The 26,600-nt window shown below is 43.6% G+C and overlaps 1 protein-coding gene and 1 long non-coding RNA gene across 5 annotated transcripts in view; one reads left to right on the top strand and one right to left on the bottom strand.

Annotated features, from left to right (window-relative positions):
- The window catches only part of LOC124185018 (dipeptidase 1-like), a 1,685,273-nt gene that overhangs the window by 636,154 nt on the left and 1,022,519 nt on the right, over positions 1 to 26,600 (bottom strand). The window lies entirely within an intron of this gene.
- Positions 1 to 26,600, top strand: part of LOC124185031 — a 238,943-nt gene that overhangs the window by 68,042 nt on the left and 144,301 nt on the right. The gene's annotated exons all lie outside the window — the stretch shown is intronic.

Here is a 26,600-nt window from a genome sequence, read left to right as displayed (position 1 = left end):
AGTTCATAACATCAGCAGCGGTACTGGTTCCGTACTGAGCAAGTAATGAAACTTTTCGTCGGTTAACTCTTTCCCTTAATGCCATAATGTTCAATGTACTGAAGTATAACACAACTGAAATGCTCACTACTATGGTGGGACTTCAACCTAAAGAGATAGATCAGAAGTAAAGTGCCTTCTCCCTCTACCAGCTACTGCAAATGCGTGGGACAGTCCAAATAAAGATGTTATGTCAGTGATTGAAGTGAGGTAAGCGCGTGCAACAAGGGATGTATAAGCCTTTTTAAAGACTGTACTAGTGCAAGAGAGACAATACTTCACCTACAAGCTATCTCTCTCGATTGAAAGCCAATCAACCTATCGTTGAAGAAATACTTTTCAACGTCAGTAGTTAGGATAGGTCGGTTCTAAATCACGCAACGAGTTAGTACCGGCCGATCTTGATTCCTACCCCACCGATAGTCGGTATGTTGTCACCGCGATGGTAAGCCTTACCCGCGATAGTGTTACTGACTGTTAACATAGATGGCGCTACCTGTATTTCCGCCCGATTTTATCGACAGACAAGTTGACAGTGACATTTTTTGCTAGTCAGATGGGCAGCCATTTTGATTATTGCTTAGTCAGATAAGCAGCCATTTTGATTTTTCCCCCGTCAAACGCTGCCCACTACCTGCTTTTTCGTTGACCGATTTTTTTCCCATCACATGCCCCACGTTGGCTGGGGTGTGCATGTTTTTTGATTTTTTGCTTAGTCAGATGAGCAGCCATTTTGATTTTTCACCGACATACAGTTTGTCAATGAATTTTTTGCTTAGTCAGATGAGCAGCCATTTTGATTTTTTCATCTTCGGATGAGCGGACATTTCAAATTTTTTTATTGTCAGACGGAAGACAGTTTACCCACAGAATTGTGAATACCGAAGTTCTACTTGATATTTCTGTGCAACGAGATACGACTGTTGGTGTTACCGGGTGTTGCGACAGGTTTGTCACATTATCGATCAATCGATATTCCTCCGATCGATAATGCGTGATGCCTCCAATGCTTGCTGCAAGATGTTAACTTTTTATTTATCATGTGGATCAGTGAAAGTTTCAAGAACATTATGGTTCGATGCTTTTGATAATGTTTTTATTCAATAACGATCACATTAAGTTTTTTATTCTATGATGAATCATCCTATTCTAAATTTGACAAGTAAAATTATACATATTATTTTCGATAACCATATTGATTAAAGAAATTATTATTCCAATATTGACTTATACTAATTTCTTAACCGTACCGCTAATCGGGTTGTACTTGTCAATACGATCGTGCAAGATCATACGATAGGCTGTGGTGTTTTGGGGAAATTCCACGCTCGCTTCAAATTCCAATCGAATATCCACCGGTCCAGTTTTCAACGATTCATTGTGTTTCGAGCAATCGATAACGGCGAGGGGAGCTTGGTTTATAAATTCACGCTTCGATAACAAAGCTTCGGTCTCTTTGTTGTAATAGACCGTTTGAAATTGAACATACATGTTGTGGAGAATGGCATACTGATTATTGGATATATCGAGATTCAAATTTCCGTAGGGATAACACTGCGAGTTGAGGAAGAGTTTTACATCTCTGATTCGACAATGATCAAATTCACTGGCATTTTTCTGGTGATCGTTTCTTCTTGCAGTTTGGAATCCCAGAACGACATATCTCGGCTTCTCCAACTACGTTGATGTCTTGACCGCCCACACATGTTGCGTCGTTAACGGGAGTATCGAATACACGTACGTTTGCCAAGAACGAAAACTCATAAATATAGCCGGATCCTAGGCAATGTAGTTGAGTAGCTGGATTTCAGGTTTATCGGCCAGTTTGATGTAGGGTAGCATCCATTCGGTTTTGTCAAGGGTAATTTGAAAGGTTTCAGTCGGCGAGGTCTGAATCACCGCATTCAAATCGGTGTTGGAACGTGTGAGAATCAACTCGTGTTTGCCATTGACGATGACTCGACAATGATCTTCGGTGAAGCCCAGCATGTGATTCAACAGTAGAACAACGTCGAAATTTCCAGAAGCATCAGTTAGTCCGGCATCATCGCTCAACCAACCGGTATTCTCCAGACTATATTGCTGACCTTGACTTAGGGATAAGTGACCCTTCATAACACTGGTGATACCGAAATTTTTATTCCGATCAATCTCCACACCGTTCAACCCGTAGCGAACTTCCTCAAACAAATGACAAACAGCCATATTAATGAATTTCGTAGTCGTCACCGCATTTACACCATCGTCCTTTGTAATTTTTCCGTGAATGTGGAGAAAGCTTTTACTGCGCAGTAGGCACAAGTCTTGATGTTGAACAACAATATGGATTTCATCGGCGTTTTGGAAGGTGGATGATGCAAACGGTTAATGAACATGAATCTCAGAATAAACAATCGATTCGTCGGATACCACAGGTTTCTGTATTCTCATTATTTCTTCCATGGTAACATACACAGGATGCAGCGAACACAAATTCTTATTTTCCAAAATTTCCACGTAATTGAAGACCTAGGCTCCAGAGAAACCAAACGTTCAGAGGTGTCAGCGGAGATGTCGACTTTGTCGGAGGTGTCGGGCGACTAGTGATATTTGGCCATAACGTCTCGCTTTTATAACTCTTGCGAAACTTTTTCGTATCAAACACGATCCCCATTATTTGAGAGATTTTACGTGTAAACGCACAGTGATCGTTTCTCCGCGAAAATTAATCAACTCGACGTTTTGATCGGCTATTCTCAGCTGTATATTATGTATGGACTGTACGACGATTGGTGGGTAAATGACGTCCGCGAGCATGTCAACAAGCTTATATCCTGATGGAACAATATGGAAAAATTCGTTTATCATCCGAGCTTTACGATCGTTTATGTACGCCCCTGTGGTTATATTGCACTCGACGCGTATGGTATTAACTTTCAGTATGGCTACTGGGAATTTCGATTTATGAGTAACGTCTCTTGCCAGCTCCAACGGCTTGAAGCCCAAGAAGCGCCCGATGGAATCCTTGGGTTTGAAATCTATCACTTGATTGCAGATAACTTCACTGTTCAGCTCGTTGAAGTTGGCTTGCAGACTGAGGGTGATGTCGTTGGGTATCTCCTCACGCAGAAAATTTTCGATATCTTCAATTTCGTAGCTCCCGGTGGGTATTGTTATAACTTCTCGGCTCTTGTCCACCCGCTCTATTTCCTCCAACTCCATCCCGGACGTAACGATGACGACGGACAAAATTCTGCCACGGGTAAGGCGGTGGCGGGTGTTCGAGGGCTACACGGCCAGCAATCATCAGTACATCGTCTTCGAAGTGGCAGGGGAGACAAGGACGGCACGGACAAGGATCCAGCACCCGCCGCAGTGAAACGGAGACAAACTCGACGTACTGAAATTTTCGGCGTAATTGGCGGCAGTGCCGGCCCCGATTACCGACGTCCCCCCAGAGCTGACTGGCCGGCAAAGGGCCGATAGACTGGCAGACAAGACGGCCAAACTGAAGACGTGGCTGTGCGACAGCACAAAGCCAGAACGACAGTACGAACGTAACAGACCACCACAATACTGGTGGACGGACGAGATAGCCGAGCTGCGGAAGAGTTGCCTGGCAAAACGACGACGGGTTACGAGGGCTGGAGGGAGACCCGAAAGGGAAACCCTTCAGGCCGAGTACAAGACTGAACGGAAACGACTGACGTACGCCATCAGAGACAGCAAGACGCGATGCTGGAAGAAGCTCTGCGAGGAGGTGGACCGCGACCCCTGGGGTGCCGGTTACAAGATTGTGACCGGTAGGCTGGGGGCCCGGATCCCGCCAGAACTCAAGGATGCTGAAACCGCACGACGGATCGTCGACGGACTGTTCCCGACGCACCCGACGCGTACGGACGCGACGAACGACGACGAGACGGCGGCGCCCCCCGTCTTCACCGCCGAGGAGCTCGTCGGAGCGACCAAAGCGATGAAGAGGGGTAAGGCCCCAGGACCGGACGGGGTACCGGCGGAGGTTCTTCGGCTGATGGCGAGCCTGAGGCCGGAGATACTTCTCGACCTCTACAATACGTGCCTTACGACAGGGACATTCAGCGACCGATGGAAAGTGGCGAGGTTGGTCCTTATCCCAAAGGGTAAGGGTGACCCCAGCACGCCGTCGGCCTACCGGCCGCTGAGCTTACTGGACACGACAGGGAAACTGTACGAACAGCTTCTGCGACCACGACTTACGGACGCGATACGGGACGGCGGAGGCCTCTCTGACCAGCAGTTCGACTTCCGGAGGGGTCGATCAACGATTGGAGCGATCCAAGAGGTGGTAGACTCCTTCCGGTCGACAGACAGACATTGCCACGCTGCGCGACCCGTCGCGCTGCTGGTGACACTTGACGTTAAGAACGCCTTCAACTCGGCCAGGTGGGTGGATATCCTAGGGTCGCTGAGAGGCGACTTCGGGGTCCCGCCTTACCTGCTCCGGGTTGTTGAGGAATAACTTCGGAACAGACGACTGACATACGCAACAACCGAAGGTCATGTGCGAGAGATCACCGCGGGGGTCGCTCAAGGTTCCATACTGGGACCTGACTTCTAGAACGGGATCTATGACAGCCTGCTCAGACTGGAGCTCCCGCTCGGCGTTCGCCTAGTCGCTTACGCTGACAACGTGGCGGCGGTGATAGTCGAGCGCACTCTAGATCTGGCATAATACGCACTAAATCGGATAATGAAACAAGTCGGACTGTAGATGACTGACCATGAACTGCAACTCGCGACGAAAAAGACAGAACTGGTGCATCTCACCAGAAGACGAATACCGACCACATTACGTATGACGGTCGGGACGGACGAGATCGAGACCAGAGGGGATTGACTTGGGGGTGACCCTGGATACGAAGATGACCTTCTGGCCTCGCATACAATGATCGGCTCAGAAGGCCGCTGGGTTTGGGGATGTAAATTATTACGTTACCCAGCTTCTGACGAGCCACGGTTACTTCAGACGGTACTTATACAACTTGAACCGAGTACGAACGCCCAACTGTACGTACTACGGGCATGGACGAGACGTCGCGAAACACACGTTCTTCGAATGTAAACGTTGAACAGAACTGAGACAGAGACTGGGGACGGTCGTGGGAGGCATCACTTCCGACAACATCGTTGGGGTGATGCTGCATAGTACAGAAAGGTTGCAACTTGTTCGCATATTTTTCGCCATATTTTTCCCCCTTCCTCATCCCTCCCATCAATTGTGTACAGCTTTGCTCGCAGCCCCACAAACTCGGTCATAATTTTACCGTTATTTTCATGCTTCATTAACCCCAGTCGTTTTTTATTTTTAAGAGGAATACCATACACATTGTCGCGCGGATAGTCGGAGGTATCAGACATTGTATCCACATCACGTTCGACGATGTCATAGATATTGGGTACATTGAATTTATAAATAAGGCTGTCTGTGTCGGTATACAACAATTTGACCTGTTTGTTCGAAAAGTTGGATTTTACATAGTTGTAGTAGAAATCATAAAGAATGATTTTTGACAGATCTAGAATTGACGCGCCGACGTAAATAGGTTTAGCGAAGTGAACTTTGACACGATTCATTTCAATGATAACCATATCAGTGCCAAATACGGTGCAGCTGTGAAAGTTTGCTGGGACAATAAGCGTTCTCGCACCACCTCCTCCCTCCCATTTTGTGACTGATTTAACAGCTTTCCGATTTCGTACATTCTCCATAGTCTTGCCGAACACCGCGTTATTCATGAGTTCCTAAAAGTTTTTCTCAAATTCGTTCCTAGACTGCTTGCGCATGTCGGTGTTGAGAGTGATGTAAGGCTCGAGCAATGGAGATTGTGCAAACTTTAAAACTCCGTGTACTTTCGTTAATTTCATGCATAAACTCAAACATTGCTTCAAATTTCTATAGTGTAGGACATATCTTGTTTTGGGGTGAAGGGTGGTCACGAGTTTGGCAATTTTACTACCTGGCGGTGTGAAATGCTCCGGACAGAGAGTTCAGTCTCTGTGATCCTCGTGGAGTTCTACAGGGTAGTCCAAATCTACCTCCAGACAGTAACCGATCGACGACTCGTCTGGCTGGTTTGTTATATCGACATGCTCATACTCCCACTCAAACGAGCCGATTGGGAAATGCACGCTCATAGCTGCACCGTACAAATTATTCACATCAAAATACATGAGGTATGACTTCGCTTTGTTTGGATCAAAATCTTCAACCATGAATCTATTATTGGTCTGAGCATGGCGGTTAGAGCACTGCGCTACGCCGCCTCGAATGGCTCTTTCCATAAATAATATAATTTCTGTGTCGTCCAAAAGTTGTAAGTTTACTCTTGTGTATTTGAGCATCGGGTCAAAAGCAAGTCCCGGCGCTGTGAAGTAGTGCAACAAATGTAAATCATATTTTTTGAAGCGGCTAGCGCGGAAATTTCCGAAAATATCTGCGAGCAAAAGAACATCCGTCTTCAAGTATGAATCCGATTATGCCCTTAATGTCTCTGAATTAAGTTCATCCTAAACAGTTTTCGCGTGCTTGTCATCAGCGTCTGAAATATTCGAATTGGTGAGTTGAGAGTAGAAATGCTCCTTTGCGGGTAGCTGAGTTTCATCGAGATTCTCCCAACAATCGACGTATTAATAGGGAAAAACGCCTTTACGAGTCATCCAACTGAACTGAGTCGGATTATTGTAGAATTGACGCGTTATATGTTTATCGGCATCGGCCAAATATGACGAGAGTTTATCGATGCTGCTGGCCATGAAACGAAAGGAATCGATAAATCTCAAGCTCATCATCGACCCTTCGACCCGCTTCGTGGTGGATATATATTGCTCCTCTTTCATGGGAAGCAGATCAGTCTCGCCTTTAAAAGTTGCAGCAAGAGATTTTACTCAAAAGTGAGAATCGTAACCGGTTACATTGTAAAGAACTATGGGAATCGTTGTGGAGACTTTGAAATTCAAATCACACCGATTATGATCAGGACCACGATATTTACCCGTGAAGTGACAGTGATTGTGGCACTTGTCCTCAGGGGTAAACGGCTTTTCGCAAATGTGGCAATTCTTTACTTTGCCGAGCTCCTCCTCGTAAAAGCCCCCCTCGATGGGATGATCTTGATAATCGGTAAGTTTGCACGTCGGCGGATTGGTATCTTTCACCTCACTCACGGTGCATATTTCAGTCGTCCAATTGGGCGTATAGCCTTTTTCGAATACATTCTTGTACTTGCTGATTCGAACTCGATCGCCCGCACTGAAGGTGCCAGGAGGTCCCTAAATTGGGGGACACGGACCAGCCAGCGTGATACCCGACTCAAATCCAACCGAGAATTTCTTTGCCGCAATCAATTAACACAAAGAATGTATTCGAAGTATGGTGAAAATATTATTTTCGCTCCGAGGGCGAACACTGCTGCAGTCGTTGAACGTTTTCCGGCGCACAATCATACGTCGGGACGTATCTTATTCCTCGCTGATCTGACGACGCTCGATCCGATTGGCTTCGCGTTCATCGTCATCTGGTTCGATGTCCGAAAAGATCGCGATCACCTCATTTCCCCCATTTTTGAAAATGCAGGATTAATGTTATGTCCTGAACATATACCCTGTGCCGTCTGCGCGGTTGCGCACGAGCTCTCCGGACACAGTCAACGAGTCGCCGAAGATCTTGGAGCGAAAACTCCGAAGTCGCGTCGCTGAATCCTATAATTATTTCTTCGCCGGTAAACTGGTTATTACGTATCATGATGATTTTAGCGCTTTCGTCTCACAAAAATTATAGAAGGGTAATTTCACAGGGAAAAGTTGATGCGAGGGATTTTATTAAAAGTGAGAATCGTAACCGGACAAATTGTGGAAAACTATTGGAATTGTGTGCGTCTCTCTGAAAATCAAATCACACCGATTATGAGCAGGAGCACGATATTTACCCGTGAAGTTACAGTGGTCGTGGCACTTTTTCTCCTCAGGGGTAAACGGCTTTTCGCAAATGTGGCAATTCTTTGCGCGCATATGACAATCGTGTTGCACTTGGGTAAGGTAAGAATTTGGGAGAGTGATAGTCAAAGCAAACTATTAGCGCGAGTGAAAGTTTACGGATTGTCGTCAACATTCCCCGACCTATCTAATTGTAGTGAACATTCTCGGCCTATCTAATTGCGATGTCGCCAACCGGTCGATTAACTTACAAGAATGTATTCGAAGTACGTGGAAAATATTATTTTTCGCTTGGGGCAAACTATTAGCGCGAAAGTTTACAGGTAACGGTGAAAAATCAAAATAACTATTTATCCGACCGAGAAATGAATCACATTATCAAACTGTCTGACAATAGAAATCAAAATGGCTGCTGATCCGACTGAGCAAAATTCAAAATGGCCGCCGTCAGACGGTAAAATCGGTCGATTTTACTGGTGACGTCATAGCGAAAATCACATTATCAAACTGTCCGACGACAAAAAATCAAAATGGCTGCTCATCCGGCTGAGCTAAAATTAAAATGGCCGCTGTCTGAATGGCTGTTCGTCAGACGGCAAAATCGCTCGATTATACTGGTGACGTCATAAAAAATCAAAATGGCCGCCATCAAAATGGCAGCTCGTCACACGGTAAAACTAGGAAAAAATCAAAATGGCCGCTGTCTGAATGACTGCTCGTCAGACGGCAAATCGGTCGATTATGCTGATGACGTCATAGCGGAAATCATATTATCAAACTGTCGGACAATGAAAAATCAAAATGGCTGCTCATCCGGCTAAGCAAAAATCAAAATGGCCGCTGTGTAAATGGCCGCTCGACTGACTCAGTAAAAATCGAAATGGCTGCCATCAAAAAAATCCAAATGGCCGCCGTCGAAATGACCGCCATTTTCAAAATGGCCGCCGTGGGCACGTCAGCCGGTTACGTCACATCTGGCAAAAATCAAAATGGCTGCTCATCCGGCCAAATCAAAATGGCGCTTATACTGCTGACGTTAATGTGGAAAGGCTTGCAATAGTGGGGGTAACATACCGGCTGCCCGGGAGGGTGGTGGGGGGGAGCCGGCACGCCGCTATGTTTTGATCTAGAACTCTCATTTCTATACTACTACGGACAATTGTTTGCTCACAAATCGTGAAAGATCTTTAATCCAAGCAGAGTGAAATCTCGGTGCGAACTCGCCGGTCATATGGTGTTCCGAATCACTCTCTACCGTGAAAAGATGAATCGTGTCAATGTTCGCGGTACTCAAATTTTTACTCAAATAAATTGGCACGATGACGCTTTTCTCCGTCCACAGATAAACGGGGGTGTTTTCGAAATTGAGAGTCTTTTCCATATGAGACATCAACCGGACGAGAAGATTCGCAGCACAGAGTTCGAGACGAGGAATTGTCACCTTCTTTAGCGGCGCTACTTCAGTTTTCGCGCACACTAGTGAAACGCGCACTTCGTGAGTGTTGATATACGTTCGCGCGTGGATCACTGCGCCTCATGCACTTTGAGAGGCGTCCGCGAAACCGTGGATCTCTATCCCAAAAGATGCTGAACTTAACCCGATTCATCGTGGGATGGTGATAGCTGAGATGCCTTGAAGATCTTGTAGAAACTCGATCCATCGCGAGGACAATGAAGTTGAGAGCAGCTCGTCCCAGTCGAAAACGAGTGCCCACAATTCCTGCATAAAGGTTTTGGCTATGATCGTGATCGGCGTGAGCCATCCGAGAGGATCAAAGAGCTGCGCGGTTTGTGAGAGAACTTTTCGATTCGTGAAATTGTCCCGAGTTTGATGAATTTGCGGAGAGAACGCGAATGCGTCGATGTCTGGTCTCTACGCAAGACCGAGAGCCCGAAAGAATGGACTTTGATCGAGATTTAGATGCATCGCGATCTCTTGATGGATGGGAAAGAGTGTCATTGAGAGAGAGTCCGAGGTTGGTTCTTTGAGACCCGTTGAACACGACACGCAACTTTGTTGTTGAACTGCTGTCGCGAACTACACCGTGATGGGAAAGATAAAACACGCGGAAATTGTCTTCAGGTATATCGATAGCGTGACGCATGTGCCCGAGTTCACGATATTCACGAAGGAAGTTCGAGTAAGCTTCCTTGAGTTTCGCGTCGCTACCGAACCGTTTTTCCAAACGAAGGCGCATTTGATGCGTGGGATTCCGCGAGTTGCAAAGCTCTACAGAATTGTCCTTGAGCGGCAGCCAAACTACGTAGCGACCGGACGCAGTTCGAAAAACCGTTTCGCGAAAGTGTTGCTCACAACGCTCTTCTTCGGAAGTTAGTGCCAAAGGTTTTGACACTTCTTCCTGCTTCCAAAACTGCTGCACGAGATCGAGCAGTTCGTGATCGAGGGAGCATTGGAAGCCTTGGACTGCTCCATACGAGGGGCTTGCTGCTTCCGCTGAAACGCAGCCGGAGAGGACCCAACCGAACTGAGTTTCTTGCGCGATTGGTGTTCCTGGTGCTCCTCTTCGAACTCCTTGACCAATGATGTTGCTGTAGATGTCAGCTCCGAGAATTACGTCGATTTGACTGGGATGTGCAAAGCTTGGATCCGCAAGGTTGAGCCCTCGTAGATGAGGCCAGTTTTCGATGAGAAGTCGACATGAAGGTAGATACGATGTGAGTCGTGGAAGCACGAGTGCCTCCACCTGACGCGAGAACGAGGTGTGAGCACGAGATTGGAGTTGAAATGTCGCGATGCCGCGAGTCACTGCCGATTGATGAGCTCCGACGCCAATGATCGGTATCGTTGCTTGATGCCGACGTAGTCGCAATTGTCGCGCTGGCGACTCCGTGACGAATGAACTTTCGGATCCTTGATCGAGTAGAGCGCGAGCGATGATTCTTTCTCCAGTCTCCGGATTCGAGGCGATCAATTGCACTGTGGTGAGAAGAACTGGAGAGCGCTTGATCATTGTAGGCTGAGCTGAGTGGTTGCTCACCTGAGAGGCGCTGTTCGAGTTTGATGCGTTCTGCACTGCAGGTTGCGCTACTGCAGCCTGTCCTTGATTTGTGCCGCTGTTGGCAGCTGTCGAGATTGAGGAAGAGTTTCGATGCAGTAAGGAATGATGTCGACCGTTGTACACGCTACACGTTTTGTTGGATCGACAGTCCTTCTGCTGATGTGGACCGAGACAATTTGAAGCAAAGCTTTTTTCGCGGAAGGTCGAACAGAACGCGATGTAGTGGTTGCCTTCGCAACAAGCACACGACTGTTCCTTTGATTGCGCCGTATGTGACCTTGTCGTCTGAGAATTCGACCTTTCTTGCGATGAGTGCGGTTTCGACGTCACGATTTGACTCCGAGCATGAGCTTGCTCCACGGCTTCGAGGGTGTGGATGCGACCGATGAGAAACGCCTTGAGCTCCGCAAACGTGGGGGGCTCGAGTTTCTCGCTGACACCTTTTTCCCACTTTTCTAGAGATGCTGGGTCGAGCTTGCGAATCATCATGTGCACGATGATGTGATCCCCTAATTTCTCGGGACTATCGAGAAGTTCGAGCGCGCCAAGAGCTTCGCAAGTGTTGCTGTGCAAGCTTTTCAGTTCCGACGACGATTTTTTCGTGACACGAGGAATCGTGAAAAGTGTCGCGAGATGAGAATCCGTCAAAAGTCTCTTGTTTTCGTACCGCGATACGAGAGTTTCCCAGGCTTGAGGGAAGTTTTCAGCGATAAGAGCGATGTTTTTGATGAGTTGTGACGGTTCATCGGTAAGACTTGTTTTTAGGTAGTGCAGTTTTCCCACTTTCGAGGGTTGCGAATTTTCGCGAACGATTGATGTGAAGAGGTCGTGGAAAGACTTCCAGTCTGAGCAATTGCCCGAGAACGTAGGCAATTCGATGCGTGGTAGCCGTTTTGAGGCTCCTCCAGTTGTGAGTTGGGGGGCTACGGCTATTGGCACGATCGGTGCCGATAGAGTCTTGAGAGTTTCGAGTAGATCGAGCATCTTTCCCTTCGCGTTCATGTATTGCTCTTCGCACTGTCCGTAATAGTCTTTCGTGAAATACGAAAGTCTTTGGATAGCGTCGAGTTGATCACCTTTTGCTGTGATTCTGATTCGATCGACTGTCTTGTGCATGCCTTGGAACTTCAGCCAATTTCAATTTAAAGCATCTAATCGCAATTGCACTTGCCCGAGGGTTGTTTTCACTTCACCGAGCTTGCGCAAGTTTTCGAGAGTGCGACAGATGCGCCTGAAGAGATCGGTTTGACGTTCAATGTATTCGTCGATCGTCATTTTGACAAACGAGAAAAGGTAAACTCACGCGACGAACAGAGTTTTCACGAACGAGATACGCACACAGTGATTATAGGGCGTCGCGATACACACTTCGAGAGATCAGTGTTGTTGACGCTCAGATCTTAGTCACGGTCACTACAAAGGACACCGCACGTTTGAATTTAACGGACGCGACTGATTTTGGTGATGGTTTTCACCGATAACGATATTGTTCACTTTGATTACGTGAACTTTCACAACTTGATGCACACACGATAGATCCGTTTCACTCACTGGCTAATTTGTTTTCCCGTAAGTCGCAACGATTCGAAAGATTCGACTCGATTTGCGAATGATCCGATTCGATTCGCGAGTGATCCGGCTCGAAGGACCAAAAAATGTTTAGAGAGATGACAAAAAGATATGGATCATCGACGTGGGATCCGCGAATTAGTGATGAGGACGAGTGTAAATGAAACGAAAATGATGTTGAGATGGAGAGAGATAATGATTACCGATAAACGAGACTTTTATTGGTTTCAATGTGGCGATACAGACCGTATCGCAAGAGAACGTTACAGAGAGTAAAGATTTTACAGAGCGAGAGAACACACAGATTACACGCATACATGATGTCGAGACAGTAGACAATACATGAGATACAGCTGATAGGTTTTGAGTCGCGACACGGGCAAGCGGCGAGTTTTGACGCAGAGACGGCAAGTAAACATTGCACGCGAGTGTGCGTACATGTGCGAGGACGATTTTGAGTGTCGCGAGACACACATTTAACTATTCGATACTTTGCCGAAACACTACGTAACTGTAAAATGACAATTCCTAGGCAGCAATAGCCTCTTAACTTCTCTTCTTTTCAGTATCTCGATGCTATTTTCACGAAGACCGCTCGTGGCAAGGTAGGATTGGACAGAACATAGGAGAAATATAAAATAGCAGAATGATGAATATTCTTGGAAAATCTGAATTTAACCATATCGTGAGCCTCGACCTCTCGTCGCTACCAGATGAAAGTCGCCCAACAGTGCAGGTGGCGCTCTATAACATGCAGTGATACAACGCAATGTTACAATCTTCCTTTTGGATCACTTCAAGTCAGGTTCCACAGGGCAGTATAGTTCTCAGAGTACGGGCGTATTCTATCACGACATCAACCGTTTTTGTGGGTGTAGTGACTGAAATGTCCTTATCCCTACAATGCTATAATTAATTGAAGTGAATTTTAAATTTTACCAAAGCCTTAGTGTATAATTACCTATGCGACGTGGTAACACATGTGATCAGTGGTTAATTATTCACGCGGACCAGACTAATAAACTGACCACGGTGCGAACAAGGAGTGCTAAATCGCAATTCTATGCTTCCACTAACTCATTATAAAACGTGAAATGAAAGACATACGAATTCTTGATTAGGCAAATGTTGGTCCCGCAGGATTTAGCAAGCATTGCAAATCAACCATCACCCCCTTGAACCAGTGACCCAAATAGGAAACTCACATGTGCAACCCTGAACAACAAGTCGGTCAAGTGAGTGGTTAAGCTTGCCTGTTGATAGCGGATACATAAGTGTTGCTTAACTGATCAACATCCTGAGGCATATTGACACAATTCATGTGTTCTTTGATATTGCGAATTTCTAGAAATAATCTATTTGATTATAGAAATGCATATGGGGCATTCCATGTCAAATTTACTCCTTTTTTTCCCTCACCATTTTTGATTCGTTCCGCGCTTTCTTATACGATTCTAGCATCTAAAAAAGGCACTCCTGAATTTTTTCAAATTTTTTTCGTTAACCTTTTTTTTAAATATTATTCAAACCTATTTCGGAAACGGTCGTTTCCAAAAATCTGAAAAAATTCTGAAAAACCTTGTTTCTCATTCCGATCTTACCGACACCCGACCGATTTTTAGCACTTTGAACATTTTCAACAAACGAAATTCTATCTTGCAACATTACGAAAAATCTTCAAAAATTCTCAATAATCGAGTATTTCATTTAAATCATTTTGACACCTGGACCATGATGGTCCAATTTTTTTCGATTTTTTTAGCCTTCTTGATATTTTCAACAAAAGAAACTCTATCTTGCAATGTTATGCATTGAAAATGTTGTTGAAAATGTTAAAAGTGCTGACAAAAAATCGAAAAAACAATCAGACCATCAAAGTCCGGGTGTCAAAATGATTGAAATGAAATATTCGATTTCTGAGAATTTTTGAAAATTTTTCATAATGTTGCAAGATAGAGTTTAGTTTGTAGGAAATGTTTGAAGTGCTGAAAAAATAGAAGAAAAAATCGGCCCATCATCGGCCGGGTGTCGGTATAATCGGAATAAGAAACTAGATTTTTCAGAATTTTGTCAGATTTTTAAAAACGACCGTTTTCGAAATGGGTTTGAATGATATGTAAACAAACGGTTGACGAAAACAATTTGAAAAAATTCAGGAGAGTCTTTTTCAGATGGTAGAATCGTATAAAAAATCGCGGAACGAATCAAAAATGGTGAGAGAAAAGAGGGGTTTGACATGGAATGCCCCATATAATACTTTTTGAAAATCCTATTTAAAGATTAAGATAGGTTGGTTGCGGTGCCGTGAGTGGCTAGCCTATTTGAAGCTGTAAATAGGATTTTCAAAAAGTATAATCTGCAATATGTGGGGAAAAATTGTGATGATCTCAGCTGTCTTTTTGAATCTGAAGAAGACAAAATTCCTCAAGAGAAACATTTCAATGTAATATACAAAATTCCGTGCAACAATTCCAATGAAATTTATAGAGGTCAAACTAGCAGGCAGCTGCATATAAGCATCAGTGAATACAAACGCGATATTCTAAATATAGACGGAGAGCTGGTGAGCATTTTAGTTACGTCATTTCATGAACAAAGTCTTCCATCTTATATTCTCTTAACGTAGCTGATAATTGATTCGGAAGTCTGCCTAGCCTCCAGTACTGGAGAATGCGGTGGGAGAGGCGCAAAGGGTTAAAAATATCAATTGAAAAACGTCATTTCATACGCGCTCATTTTTGGAAATGATTTGATTTATAGAGCCCGGTATGGAAATTATATGAGGATAAAAATCAAGTTTAACACGATAACTTGAGGCATTATAGAAAGAGACAAACATATATATTGAACGTGCAAAAGAATGAGATGGAATATATTACACAGCGTATCCCATACTCGGGGTCTCCTCTTTGTGCGGTGCTTCGTAGTCTCACTGTGTAGTTCACTACCTCTGGTCTGAGAGTTGAATGTGTGCGTATGTCTGTACGTGTGTGATGTGTGCCTGCGTATGAATTTATAAGATGTGACGTTATCACGTCAAAATATTTGAGAATATGGAAGAAATTGATTCAGATGATAATGAAGAAGAATCCGACAAACCAAAATTTGCACTCAAAATTTGAAAATTCGAAATGGCGGATCCAATATGACGAAACAAAACGCGAAAAGTCGTTTGATGAGAGCGAAAATTGGTACCCGCGGGTTTTCCGGGTCGCTGATTACGAATCCGCGCTCAAAAGTTGGAAGATCAAGATGGCGGATCCAATATGGCGGACCAAAACCCAAAAAGTCGTTTGACAAGAGCGAAAGTTCGTACTCAGGGGTTTTCAAAGTCGATGATTATGAAACCGCACTCATAAGTTAAGAATTCAAGATGGCGGATCCAATATGGCATACCAAAACGCAGAAGTCGTTTGACGAGAGCGGAAGTTGGTATTCGGGGGTTTTCGGGGTCGCTTATTACGAATCTACACTCAAAAGTTAGAAATTCCAGATGGCGGATCCAATATGGCAGACCAAATCGCAGAAAGTCGCTAGACGAAAGCGAAAGTTGGCACTCGAAAGTTTTCGGAGTCGCTAATTACGAATCCGCACTCAAAAGTTAGAAATTCAAGATGGCGGATGCAATATGGTGAACCGAAAATGTTAAAAAGTCGTTTGACGGGAACGAAAGTTGGTACTCAGGGGATTTTGCAGTCACTTATTACGAATATGCACTCGAAATTTGGAAATTCTTAAAGTAATATGAATAATCTGAATAATTACAGATATATGTTTGTTTCTCTTATCATTTTGAAAGATGCGTTCATTTACCCAATTTTTCTATTCGATATATATCATAATTATCGTTCGTAAGGAGTAAACTCCAGTCGTGCGTCGGAGCTGACACACACACTTTTTTTTGTGTGGTAGCAGGGAATGATATTTTGAGTTGAATAGTAAAAATGGCAGACACAATGGCGGCAGACAACAATAAACACACGCGAAAATGTATCTAACTTACGTCATAGTATAAGGGTTGGAACAAAAATAAACTTTCACAGGAAGTCATTCAAATTCTATATACGAAAGGGCAGACAAATATCTTGACTCCATTACCGTGACAGACAACGAAAAAGACCGGTAAATCCGCGAAGATTCGGAAGCGATTATGTATTGTTAAGTATCATTCATAATTTTGATTGTTATGATTATTATTCATTATTTTTTTATTGCCATAATAAATTATTTTTAATTGTTATTCAGCAATATTAGCCCTCATACGTCGTGTTGTACACGGTGTAATTTTAATATCTGAGTCCGAAATTCATTTGCCACATGTATAGCGCCCAACGAGCGAGTAACGTCAATGAGGCGAGAACCGACATTTTTGTTAAAACCTTCAAGGTCGAGGACTCGAATGAACCATTCCATCAAAAGTTTAAAAATATTCAGGCCTCAAATTTGCCGCCGTCTACATCGGAACTGTTTCAGCAGTTACTGCGAGTACGTTAAATTTGCCACTTGTGGAGAAATGCTTATTTGAAAAACCCGACGCAATTACTTCCGCAAAAGAATGGCTAGAGAGAGGTGCAGGGAAAGTAAGCAATACTTTGGTTTGAGGGAGAATAATGACCACCCTTAGTCAATGACGTAATAATTCAAACCACGATTCAAGATGAAGACACGGATGTTGCTGGTATACATATTTATTTTATAAACTAGTCGTGCATACGGTCGCTGCCACACTTTCATTACCTTTTTTTAAACTTTACAGACGAGGAGGATGTAGAAAATAATTTTCACGACGAGTATGTACAACGATAACAACAGTTCAGATGAATTATTTGACGATTTTGGAGGCGTATAAAAACAAATTAGCCATTTTTACGTATATTTTGTATTTCTGCGTGAAAAATGTGATTATACTTTTACAATCAGTTATTTTTAAAAACAATAAAAAAATAATGAACAATGATAATAAGAATAATAATTACGAATAATACTTAAAAATACATATACTCACCCTGCTATATAACCAGTGTTGTAAGGTATCTAGGCACAAGTACCTTTTTTGTGCCTAGGTACAAATTTCAGTGCCTTCGCCTGTACCTAGATCCTTTTCCAGATGAGTACCTTGTACCTGTACCTAGGTATTTTTCGGGAGTACCTCTACCTATTTTTTAGGTACAATTCAAGGTACTCCAATTCTGTGAAAATGTTCGTCCATTTTCGGAGCGCGAGCAATGACCGGGACTAATATCAGGTCTTACATGGGAATGACTCATCATTACATCGATTCCAAATTTCAGAAGCAATGACCAATGCTAATTATCAAAGATTGTGTACAGCAGTCTTCAATGAATTCGCTAATATATGGAATACCGTTCATCGTTAGACAAAAGAAGCTGACTTAGTCTACGATATTTGCAAAACACGTCTAACGGTGCCTTGTAAAACTAGGTGGAATAGCTACTTTGATACTGTAACGACTCTGTTAAAGGTGAAGGATAATTTTGACGCGATTTGTGAAAAACTCGAAAAGCCAGCTTTTGCTGAAGTACAGATAAATTTCTTGGAAGAATACGTTGAGGTACTAGCGCCTGTAGCCAATACGCTCGACTTCTTGCAAGGAGAGGAACATTCATGCCTGGATCATGTTTTGCCAGTTATCTTCCAAATGAAAACACAAGTAAACAAAGTAGCGCACTTACATCATTATAAACCTTTACAAAATGCAGTATTAGCAGGCATTGAAGCACGTTTCAACTCTATACTCGATTTGAAAAACGTGAATAGCCGCGAGTATATCTGAGCCACGATGGTCACACCCAAATTCAAACCGAAGTGGCTCAATATCTCACGCAAAGAATCGTCGAAGGATTTATGTGAGAATTTGTCAATCGAGGAAGCTCTAAGAATTAGAAGGCCTGTACTTTTTGAGAAGTCTTCTTCAGAATCGGATAAGAATGACTTTTTTACGTTTCTGAACGAAAAAGATACGAATCACAATGACAGTGAAGCCATAGCTACAGGCGCTACAGTTGGCTCTGAATCCAGCTCTCCTGTAAATCGTCAAAATGTCAAAATACAATGTCTGACATATTTGTCTGACAAATCCAAAGAACTGGATAATAGTATAGCTATGAGAGTTCTACTTACAGATTCCTGTTACCGACACTTACTGACATTCTCCCCAGACTCAAACCCTTTACCGCGATGACGTCACAGTCTGCAGTACCGACTTGAGGTCAAAACCGTGCAACCTTACCGACAGTTGAATCGGTCGACGGTAAAAATCGCACTGCTTTACCAACAATTCTTATTGATCAAAAGCCAAAATCGTGCTGTTATACCGACAATCTTACCGACCGGAGGTCAAAGTCTTTATATAGTGCTCGTCTGCAAACAATAGAGGGTGCAGTGGGGGCGAGAACTTTTTTACCGCCCCGCATTCTTTTCCCACGAAAGGACTGCTGATGTGTAACATTAACCACTCCAAATTTCTTTCCCACGGTAGGACTGCTGATGTGTAAGATCAACCACTCCCACGTTCTTTTCCCACGTTATCAACCACGCAACATTCCAAAATTAATGGTTATAAGAATTGTATTTCACTTACTCGGATGCCGGTTTGATATCAACCACGTGACATATTTTTTGGCTTGTAACTGTCATGTGAACTCAACGATAAATTTTGAACGGGTTCAGTCAAGACCAGAGTGCAAGATCGACCGATAGCCGCGGTACATTCAGAGCCATGGATCATCGGCGTTGAGTTACTATCGCTTTGGAAATGCTAAAAGGTGCGCGCGCATACACAAACATACGTATTTGATATCAACCACGTGACGTTCCTTACCCGCCACCAAATTTCAAATTACGAAAAACGAAATTTGGTGATGAAATCGTTCTCGACTTGGAGGAATCTTTCGCGATTTTTCTACCAAACCGACTGACCAAGGCCCTCCTAGAAGATGAAGATTTGTTCCAGAAGGTAACGACAGCCAGTAAGGAGATACGGTTGCATCTACGCTATCTTGGCAGACCGTACGGTCAACTTAAATTCGTATACGTATAATCTGAGTATCACATTCAAATATCCAGTGTCTTGTGGAAGTCTTGCGTTCGATGAACAAAAATAAAAAAAATTGAAATTATGAATATTTTTTCATTTATCGCCTAACCATCTTGTATACCTTCAATCCTACGTACATTTTGTACCTTATAATTGTATCTAGAATTAAGTCTTAAAATCTAAAAAAATGCTACTTCAAACACCACCGAGTAACGATGGAGGGTTTTCAGCTGCGTTTGCGTCTTGTAACTGTAATGTGAACTCTACGATGAATTTTCGACGGGTTCAGTCAACACCAGAGTGCAAGGTAGACCGATAGCTGCGGTGGTATACATTTAGAGCCAAGGATCTGCGGTGTTGGGTTACTATCGCTCTAGGAATGCAAAACATAACTCGGTTTGAGTACGGCTCGGTCAAGGATGAAAAGCATGGTTGAATCTTACATAAGCTTTGTATTGAAAAAAAATTCTCTCTCAAGAGCTAAGGTGAAGGTGAAGGTGTGAAATTATTTTATGAATATTCTTTAAAAAACAGTTTTATTAAGTACAATTTTTAGGGTACAGTTGACAATTACTTCACAACGATAGTACAATAATTCTATTTAACAGTATCATAACCAGGATATTGTATTGGCCAGGAATGTGGGACCGTTCTTGTAGACGCTTCTGCGAAGTGACACAAATCGTACACCCTCGCCATCCGAACAGTATGATGATTTTGTAGCCAATTTTGAAGTATCAAAACGGTCTGTGCTGCACAAATTGCGTTGGGTATTGTATGAACGTCGCATCTTAGAGACACAGCTGAAGTTTTTTGCAAGGTTTGAAGCGACGGACAGTCAAAGTCCAGCATATCGATGATTCAAATTTTCGGGACAATTTTAAGCAACCAATCTCGTTTTTTTTTCTCCTTTTACGTACACGGTTTCAGCTTCGCACAGCCTGTCTTGAATGGTCCACTCAACTTCCTCAAACGGTATGGTTCCACAGCTCCAAGGTAAACCGTGGAAATCGCGTTCTAACCAAGAATTTTGGCTCTTGTATTTGACGTCCGGACAATCCCATTCGTAAGGTGGCTTGAAAAAAAACATTGATGGAGATGCTTCCGAGTAGATTGAAATTGTGGCCAATTCTTTCAATGTAAAGGTATTGTTGAAACGTCTACGACAGTCTTGTATGTCAACGACAAGCTCCATCTTTGAACTGTGTGAGATGGTGGGAACGGGTCATCTTTTATACCAACTTTTTGACCCCACCACTGAGCGGGTTGTATTCGACAATACGATCGTGAATAATCTAGCAGTACGCCGATGTTTGGGCGAGAAAGTTGGCTTTAGCTTCAAATTCAAGACGGATGTCGACAGGTCCGTACTTCAAAAATTCGTTTTGTTTCGAACAGTCGGTAACGAATAAGGGGACGTCTCGAAGGAATTCACTCTTTGTCAGCAACGGCTCGGGGTTCTTGTCGTAGTGAGTAGCTTGGAAGTTTGCGTACATCTCGTACAGGAGCGCGTACAGATTACAACTCATGTTCAGGTTCAGGTTACCGTACGGATAAGATTGAGAGTTCGAAAATAGCTTGACGTCCGTGATATTGCAATGATCGAAATGACTTGCGTTCTTGCCGGTCTCGTTTTTTCTACTTCTTTGGAAACCCAAAATGACGTACTGAGGTTTTTCAAGCTGAATGGAAGTTTTCACAGTCCAAACATGTTTCGATGTTGTGGGAAGTAAGGAATATTCGTATAATTCCCAACTGCGGAAGCCCATCATAATAGGCAGATCTCTCTGAATGAAATTCAGTAGGTTAACTTTTTTCTGATCCGCGAGTTTCAAATACGGTATTAGCCTTTTCACTGCATTGATCGTGATTTTGAATTCCTCAACTTGAGTCTGCATGATAGCGTTGACGTCAGTTTTTGATCTCTTCAAAATGAACTCATATTTAGCGTTGACAACGATCTTGCGGTAGTCTTCGGCAAAACCCAATATCCTGCTGAGCAGTATCAGTAAGTCGAAAGTACCCTCGGCATCGGTTAATTTTTTCTTCTCTTCTACATCAAGTCATCCACCGTTCTCCATCAGCCAAGTCTGACCAGGGTGCAGGGAAGCGTAACCCTTTATGATTTTTGTCAAGTCAACGTTCTTGCTTCTATCAATCTCAACTGCATTAATTGCATAGCGAATTTCTTCGAACAGATGACAGTTCGCGTTGTTTACGAGCTGTGTAGTCACAGTAGCTGAACCATCAGATTTGAGGAGTCGTCCATGGATATGTACCGAACTTTTGCTGGGTAATATGCATAAATGCTGATGCTGAATGATGATTCGAATTTCATCGCTGTTGTTGAAAGTTGACGAAGAGTAAGGTTTGTGAGCGTGAATCTCGTAATGCGCAACGGATTCATCAAAGACGACTGGTGTTTGAATGTTTAAGATTTCTTCCTCCATGGTACGTAGCAGATGATGAAACAGCAAAATCGGATTTTTAGTTGTCGGAAATTCCTCTTCCAAAAGTGATCAGTTTCAGATCCAGAGCTATCAGGAACTCCGCGTTTCGAGGTGTTAACCGTTCGAGAATCGATCGATTACTGACTTGATCGGGGCATGCCGACTGACTGATATACCTACTCTTTGACAGTCTGTCATTTACAATTCCCATCGTTTATTGCGATTTAATATGTAGTCTCACAGTAATAAATTCTCCACAAAAGTTAACCAGGTCTCCGTTCTGATCCACTAACCGGAGCTGAACGTGATCTATGGTTCTGACGGTGATCGTAAGGTAAATGACGTGCGACGGTACTTCCACGATCTTAGATGCTGGTGGGACAGTCGGGAAAAACTCGTGAATAGTGTGTACTTTGTGTCCATTGACATAGGCGCCCGTTGTAATGCTACACTCGACTCGCAACGCGTTGACCTAGAGTAAAGTAACAGGCACGTCTGATTCGTGAGTTTCATCAACCTCCAATACACGTGGTGTGAATCCCAAAAGTTATGCAATGGAATCGTCCGGCTCAAAGTTAATCGTGTGGTTGTATGTGATTTCGCTGCTTAATGTATTATTGTTGGGTTTGATGGCGAGCCTGATATCTGTATTTCTTAGCACGTTTTGAAGATACTTCTCCATGTCCTGGATCTCGTAGCTGCCGGAAGGTATGGTGATCACTTTATCAACGCCGTAAATTTTATTGTGACCAACATCAACGTTGGGAATCGAATTAAAGGTTAACAATCCTACCAAGCCAAGAGCATAACTTTTATCACGAGCAAGTTCGATCGGTGGCAAATATTGTGTTTCGAGAATCGAAGTGGTTCCCTAAATTGCTGACGTTAACGAATCATCCATGACTGCGAGTGGTAAACTGACTCTGATGAATCATGCACCATGTTTATATAGCTCACCACTTGGAAATTTCAGACACAAGTGTCCGCATTCAAATGTATCATAATCATGGTACCTCTCATGATTGTATTTAACACTACCAACGCCGAGGTATTTTATGAGGTCTGAGGGTGGTTGAAGGTTGCCGAAACTGTCAAAGTAATCGATATTGTTGTCGCGTTTCTTATATGCAATCCAGTGTATTCCCAGACCGTCTTTGTCGTCAAGGTTGATCAAAGCTGACTCGTTTTTTCATGGACTGTTTTCGGGCATTTCGTTTCGCATAAAAACACCGCTGAAATGCGGAACCTTAGAGATTTTTGCATATTTTAACAAGTCTCAATCAGTCAACGCTCGACGTGGTAGCATTGCGTCTAGTTTTCTCAAAGATGGAGACCAAGACCTGTTTTGTACGGTTTCATATGAAGCCCTTTGCCCAACGCAATAGCTTCCATAGTTTTGTTGTGTCGTTTGCTCTCTCCCAGTTCTCGTCTAGCAGCACTTGCATCGTTCCAAGCTTTGGCTATCCCTACCACACCACTGGCTAACGCGCCTATAGCACTAAGTCCAGCGAGAATGGAAATCAGAAACGGTGAAAAACCACCGACTTTTGAAGGTACTGGTAGGACGCGAGGTGTTCGCACTTTGCATTTACCACCTGATTTTTTAACACCGTTCTCAGCTCCCTTCAGCGCAGATTTGATAGCTACTTTTGCATCGTTGCTTCGAATCATAGAACGTTTTGCAGCTTTCACAATTTTTTAAGGGTCGCATTTTTTGATTTTCGAATTCTCATTCTGAGTTTTGATTTTACTCTTATTATATAAGCTATCGCCCAAGCGGCTGCTTTTTCACCCAAATTTGCGTCCTTTGCGAGAACCCGTTTCCAAGCTTTCTCAGCCAACGACTTATCAGCCTCTTGTCTAACTTCAAGATTTTCACGATTCTGCGAGTAAGCAATCTCGTCGTCCTTGCAAACTGCGTCGAGAAGATTGATTCCCGGATCACCCCGCGCGAGTCTCTTTGTTAACTTTGTACCAGTCACACAGTACTGATAACCAGGTACATGCAATTAAACTGGATGGCTGATGATGATGTTATTCACCAGACCCTTGTCAGGATGTTGCCGCCTGCTGCTTCGTTTACCTCTGTACGCGATCATGTTCGTGCGTTGACTGAAAAAAAGTGCTTCAAAACGGGATATTTATAGCAAATCTGATCAGTCATGTCCAAAATTCGGTTTGAGAAACAACCTACTGAGCTTCCCGTGATGAATTTTGACAAACTTTCGGAGCAAAATGTCAAAAGGCACAAACGGCACGGTCAATTACTCTCGAATAGTGTACGTGCAATATTCTATGGACGGTGGAATTGTGGTGAAACTAATGCGTTGCTCACACTAATAACCAATTTCAACGGACTCAGATTTGAAAATATCTACATCTACTTGAAATCTCCCAACCGACCTACATACCAATTGTTGAAGCAATTGTTGGACCATGTTGGGAATACGGAGTATGTTGCGTTTACCGAGCGTGAGCAAGTGATTACACCGAAAGAAGCACGGCCAAACTCAATAATCATGTTTGACGATGTAGCGTGCGAGAAGCAGGACAATATCAGAGCCTACTTTTGCATGGGTAGATATCACGACGCTGCCTGTTTCTATCTCTGTCAGACGTACGCGCGTATTCCCAAACATTTCATGCGCGACAACGTCAACTTACTCGTGTTATTCAAACAAGACGATATAAACCTGAGACACGTATACAACGACCATGTAAGCACTAATATGACTTACACAGAGCTTGAGAGTGTGTGCTCTGCATGGTGAAACGGGGAGAAGTACGGGCTTCTGGTAATCGACAAAGACAGTGAGCTCAACGAAGGACGATACAGGAGGGAATTCGATTCTTTTGTTAGCCTGGAAAAGAAATGAAATCCAACATTTTCAAGCGAGAGACGCAGTAGCGTTGCGGACTCAGTTGCGTTGACATGCAGAGCTCTGAAATTTTCGAGCAGAAAGATGTCCTACATCAGATCACTCAAGCAAGTGCTGCGATCCGTCAAAAACACAGATTGCTCAATTCGGGGGAGGAATCTTCGACTCAAGAATTGAGTGAGGTTTTCAAACCGGTAGTGACTCCGCTGCAAGAACTTGTGAATGTTACAAAAGATACTAAACCTGTAAAACAAGAGATGGAAGAAATTAAAGAAGAAATAAAGCAGGTGAGAAATGAAACGAAAAATGAAACGGTCTCGGAAACGGACGATTCCTTTGCTTCTGCAGTAGATAAAACAATCGTAGAAACACCGGTCGAGAAAATAGAGGATGATTAGTTTGCACTGATGAGAGATGTGACGACGAAAGGTAAATTGGACAACGTGTACGGTGTACGCAACCTCTCGAACGGGCTAATGATTGGTGATTCGTTGATATCTTTTGAGACCGACTACATTCGTATTGGCGATAAGCTCTACCCGAGAACGAAGGGTTTGCTGGAACTGTTGTTCAAAAAGAAACCTAACGGTTGTTCTGTGAGCGCTGGAGATCGGGAAAATTTTAAAAGCAATCCTCGCAACTAACGCGCATAAAAAGTATTACTCATCCGATGAGGCTGTTCGAAACGATAACAGTTACAAATTCAAAAATGGCATTGCCGAATCAATGGATTATTCCTCATCACCTCGGCGCAATGGTGAAGGTCTACTTCCACAAGCTATGATCACTCGACAAGGTGTTAAAACGGAATAGGTTTTTTAGGACGATCCAAACGAGTTAGTGGAGCGTCTTCGTTTACTCCTGGCATCTCAGGCAGCGGAAAATCCGAGTCACAATAACGAAATAATCTCTATTATCTAAGAGCTACGCGAAGCAGGAATCATTTGTTAAGCAGCTTCCATCGTTTTTGCATTCATTACCGAGATGAGCGTCGATGTGTTTGGACGGCATCTGGATAAAAACACGGCCGCGAGCACTCGCGGTCCTCCGGGTGTCGGAGTTTAAATAACAGCGGACGGGCATTACGACAAACGGAACAAGAGACTGTGCAATGTCGCAGATTCCGCAGAGCCGAACAATGCTGTAACTTCAAAAATCTTAAGACGAAAATTCAACGTGCTGCAAAAACAAATCGCCAACCTCAATCAAATGATCGAAGCTCTAGAGCTCACCACGGAGAAAGCCTTATATACCTTTCACACAGACTTTAAAACAGGCAGAGACCTGACGATTCGAAACGCTGATAACATTTCTCAATTGGACACCCGACTAAGAGCGTTGGAATATGAACAAGGAGAAGCAAGCACTGGTGACGGAACTGCATAAGCCTGCACGCCGGAATTACCCGCGTCGACGTGTAGACGTGCGCCGCATCGACGAGACCTGGCAGGCGGATCTTGTTGATATGACGTCATACGCTGGACAAAACAAAGGCTACAAGTACATGCTCTCAGTCATTGATATTTTGTCAAAGTATGCGTGGGCTGACCGATAAAGAGCAAGTCTGGAGATGATGTTACAAAGGCAATAAAATCTGTGCTTGTTTAAGGACGGGTGCCGAAAAATTTACACGTCG

Source organism: Neodiprion fabricii, chromosome 6 (assembly GCF_021155785.1).
Source record: "Neodiprion fabricii isolate iyNeoFabr1 chromosome 6, iyNeoFabr1.1, whole genome shotgun sequence".
Lineage (NCBI taxonomy): Eukaryota > Metazoa > Arthropoda > Insecta > Hymenoptera > Diprionidae > Neodiprion > Neodiprion fabricii.
Note: the sequence above shows the minus strand (reverse complement) of the source record. Positions and strands in the feature narration are given on the sequence as shown.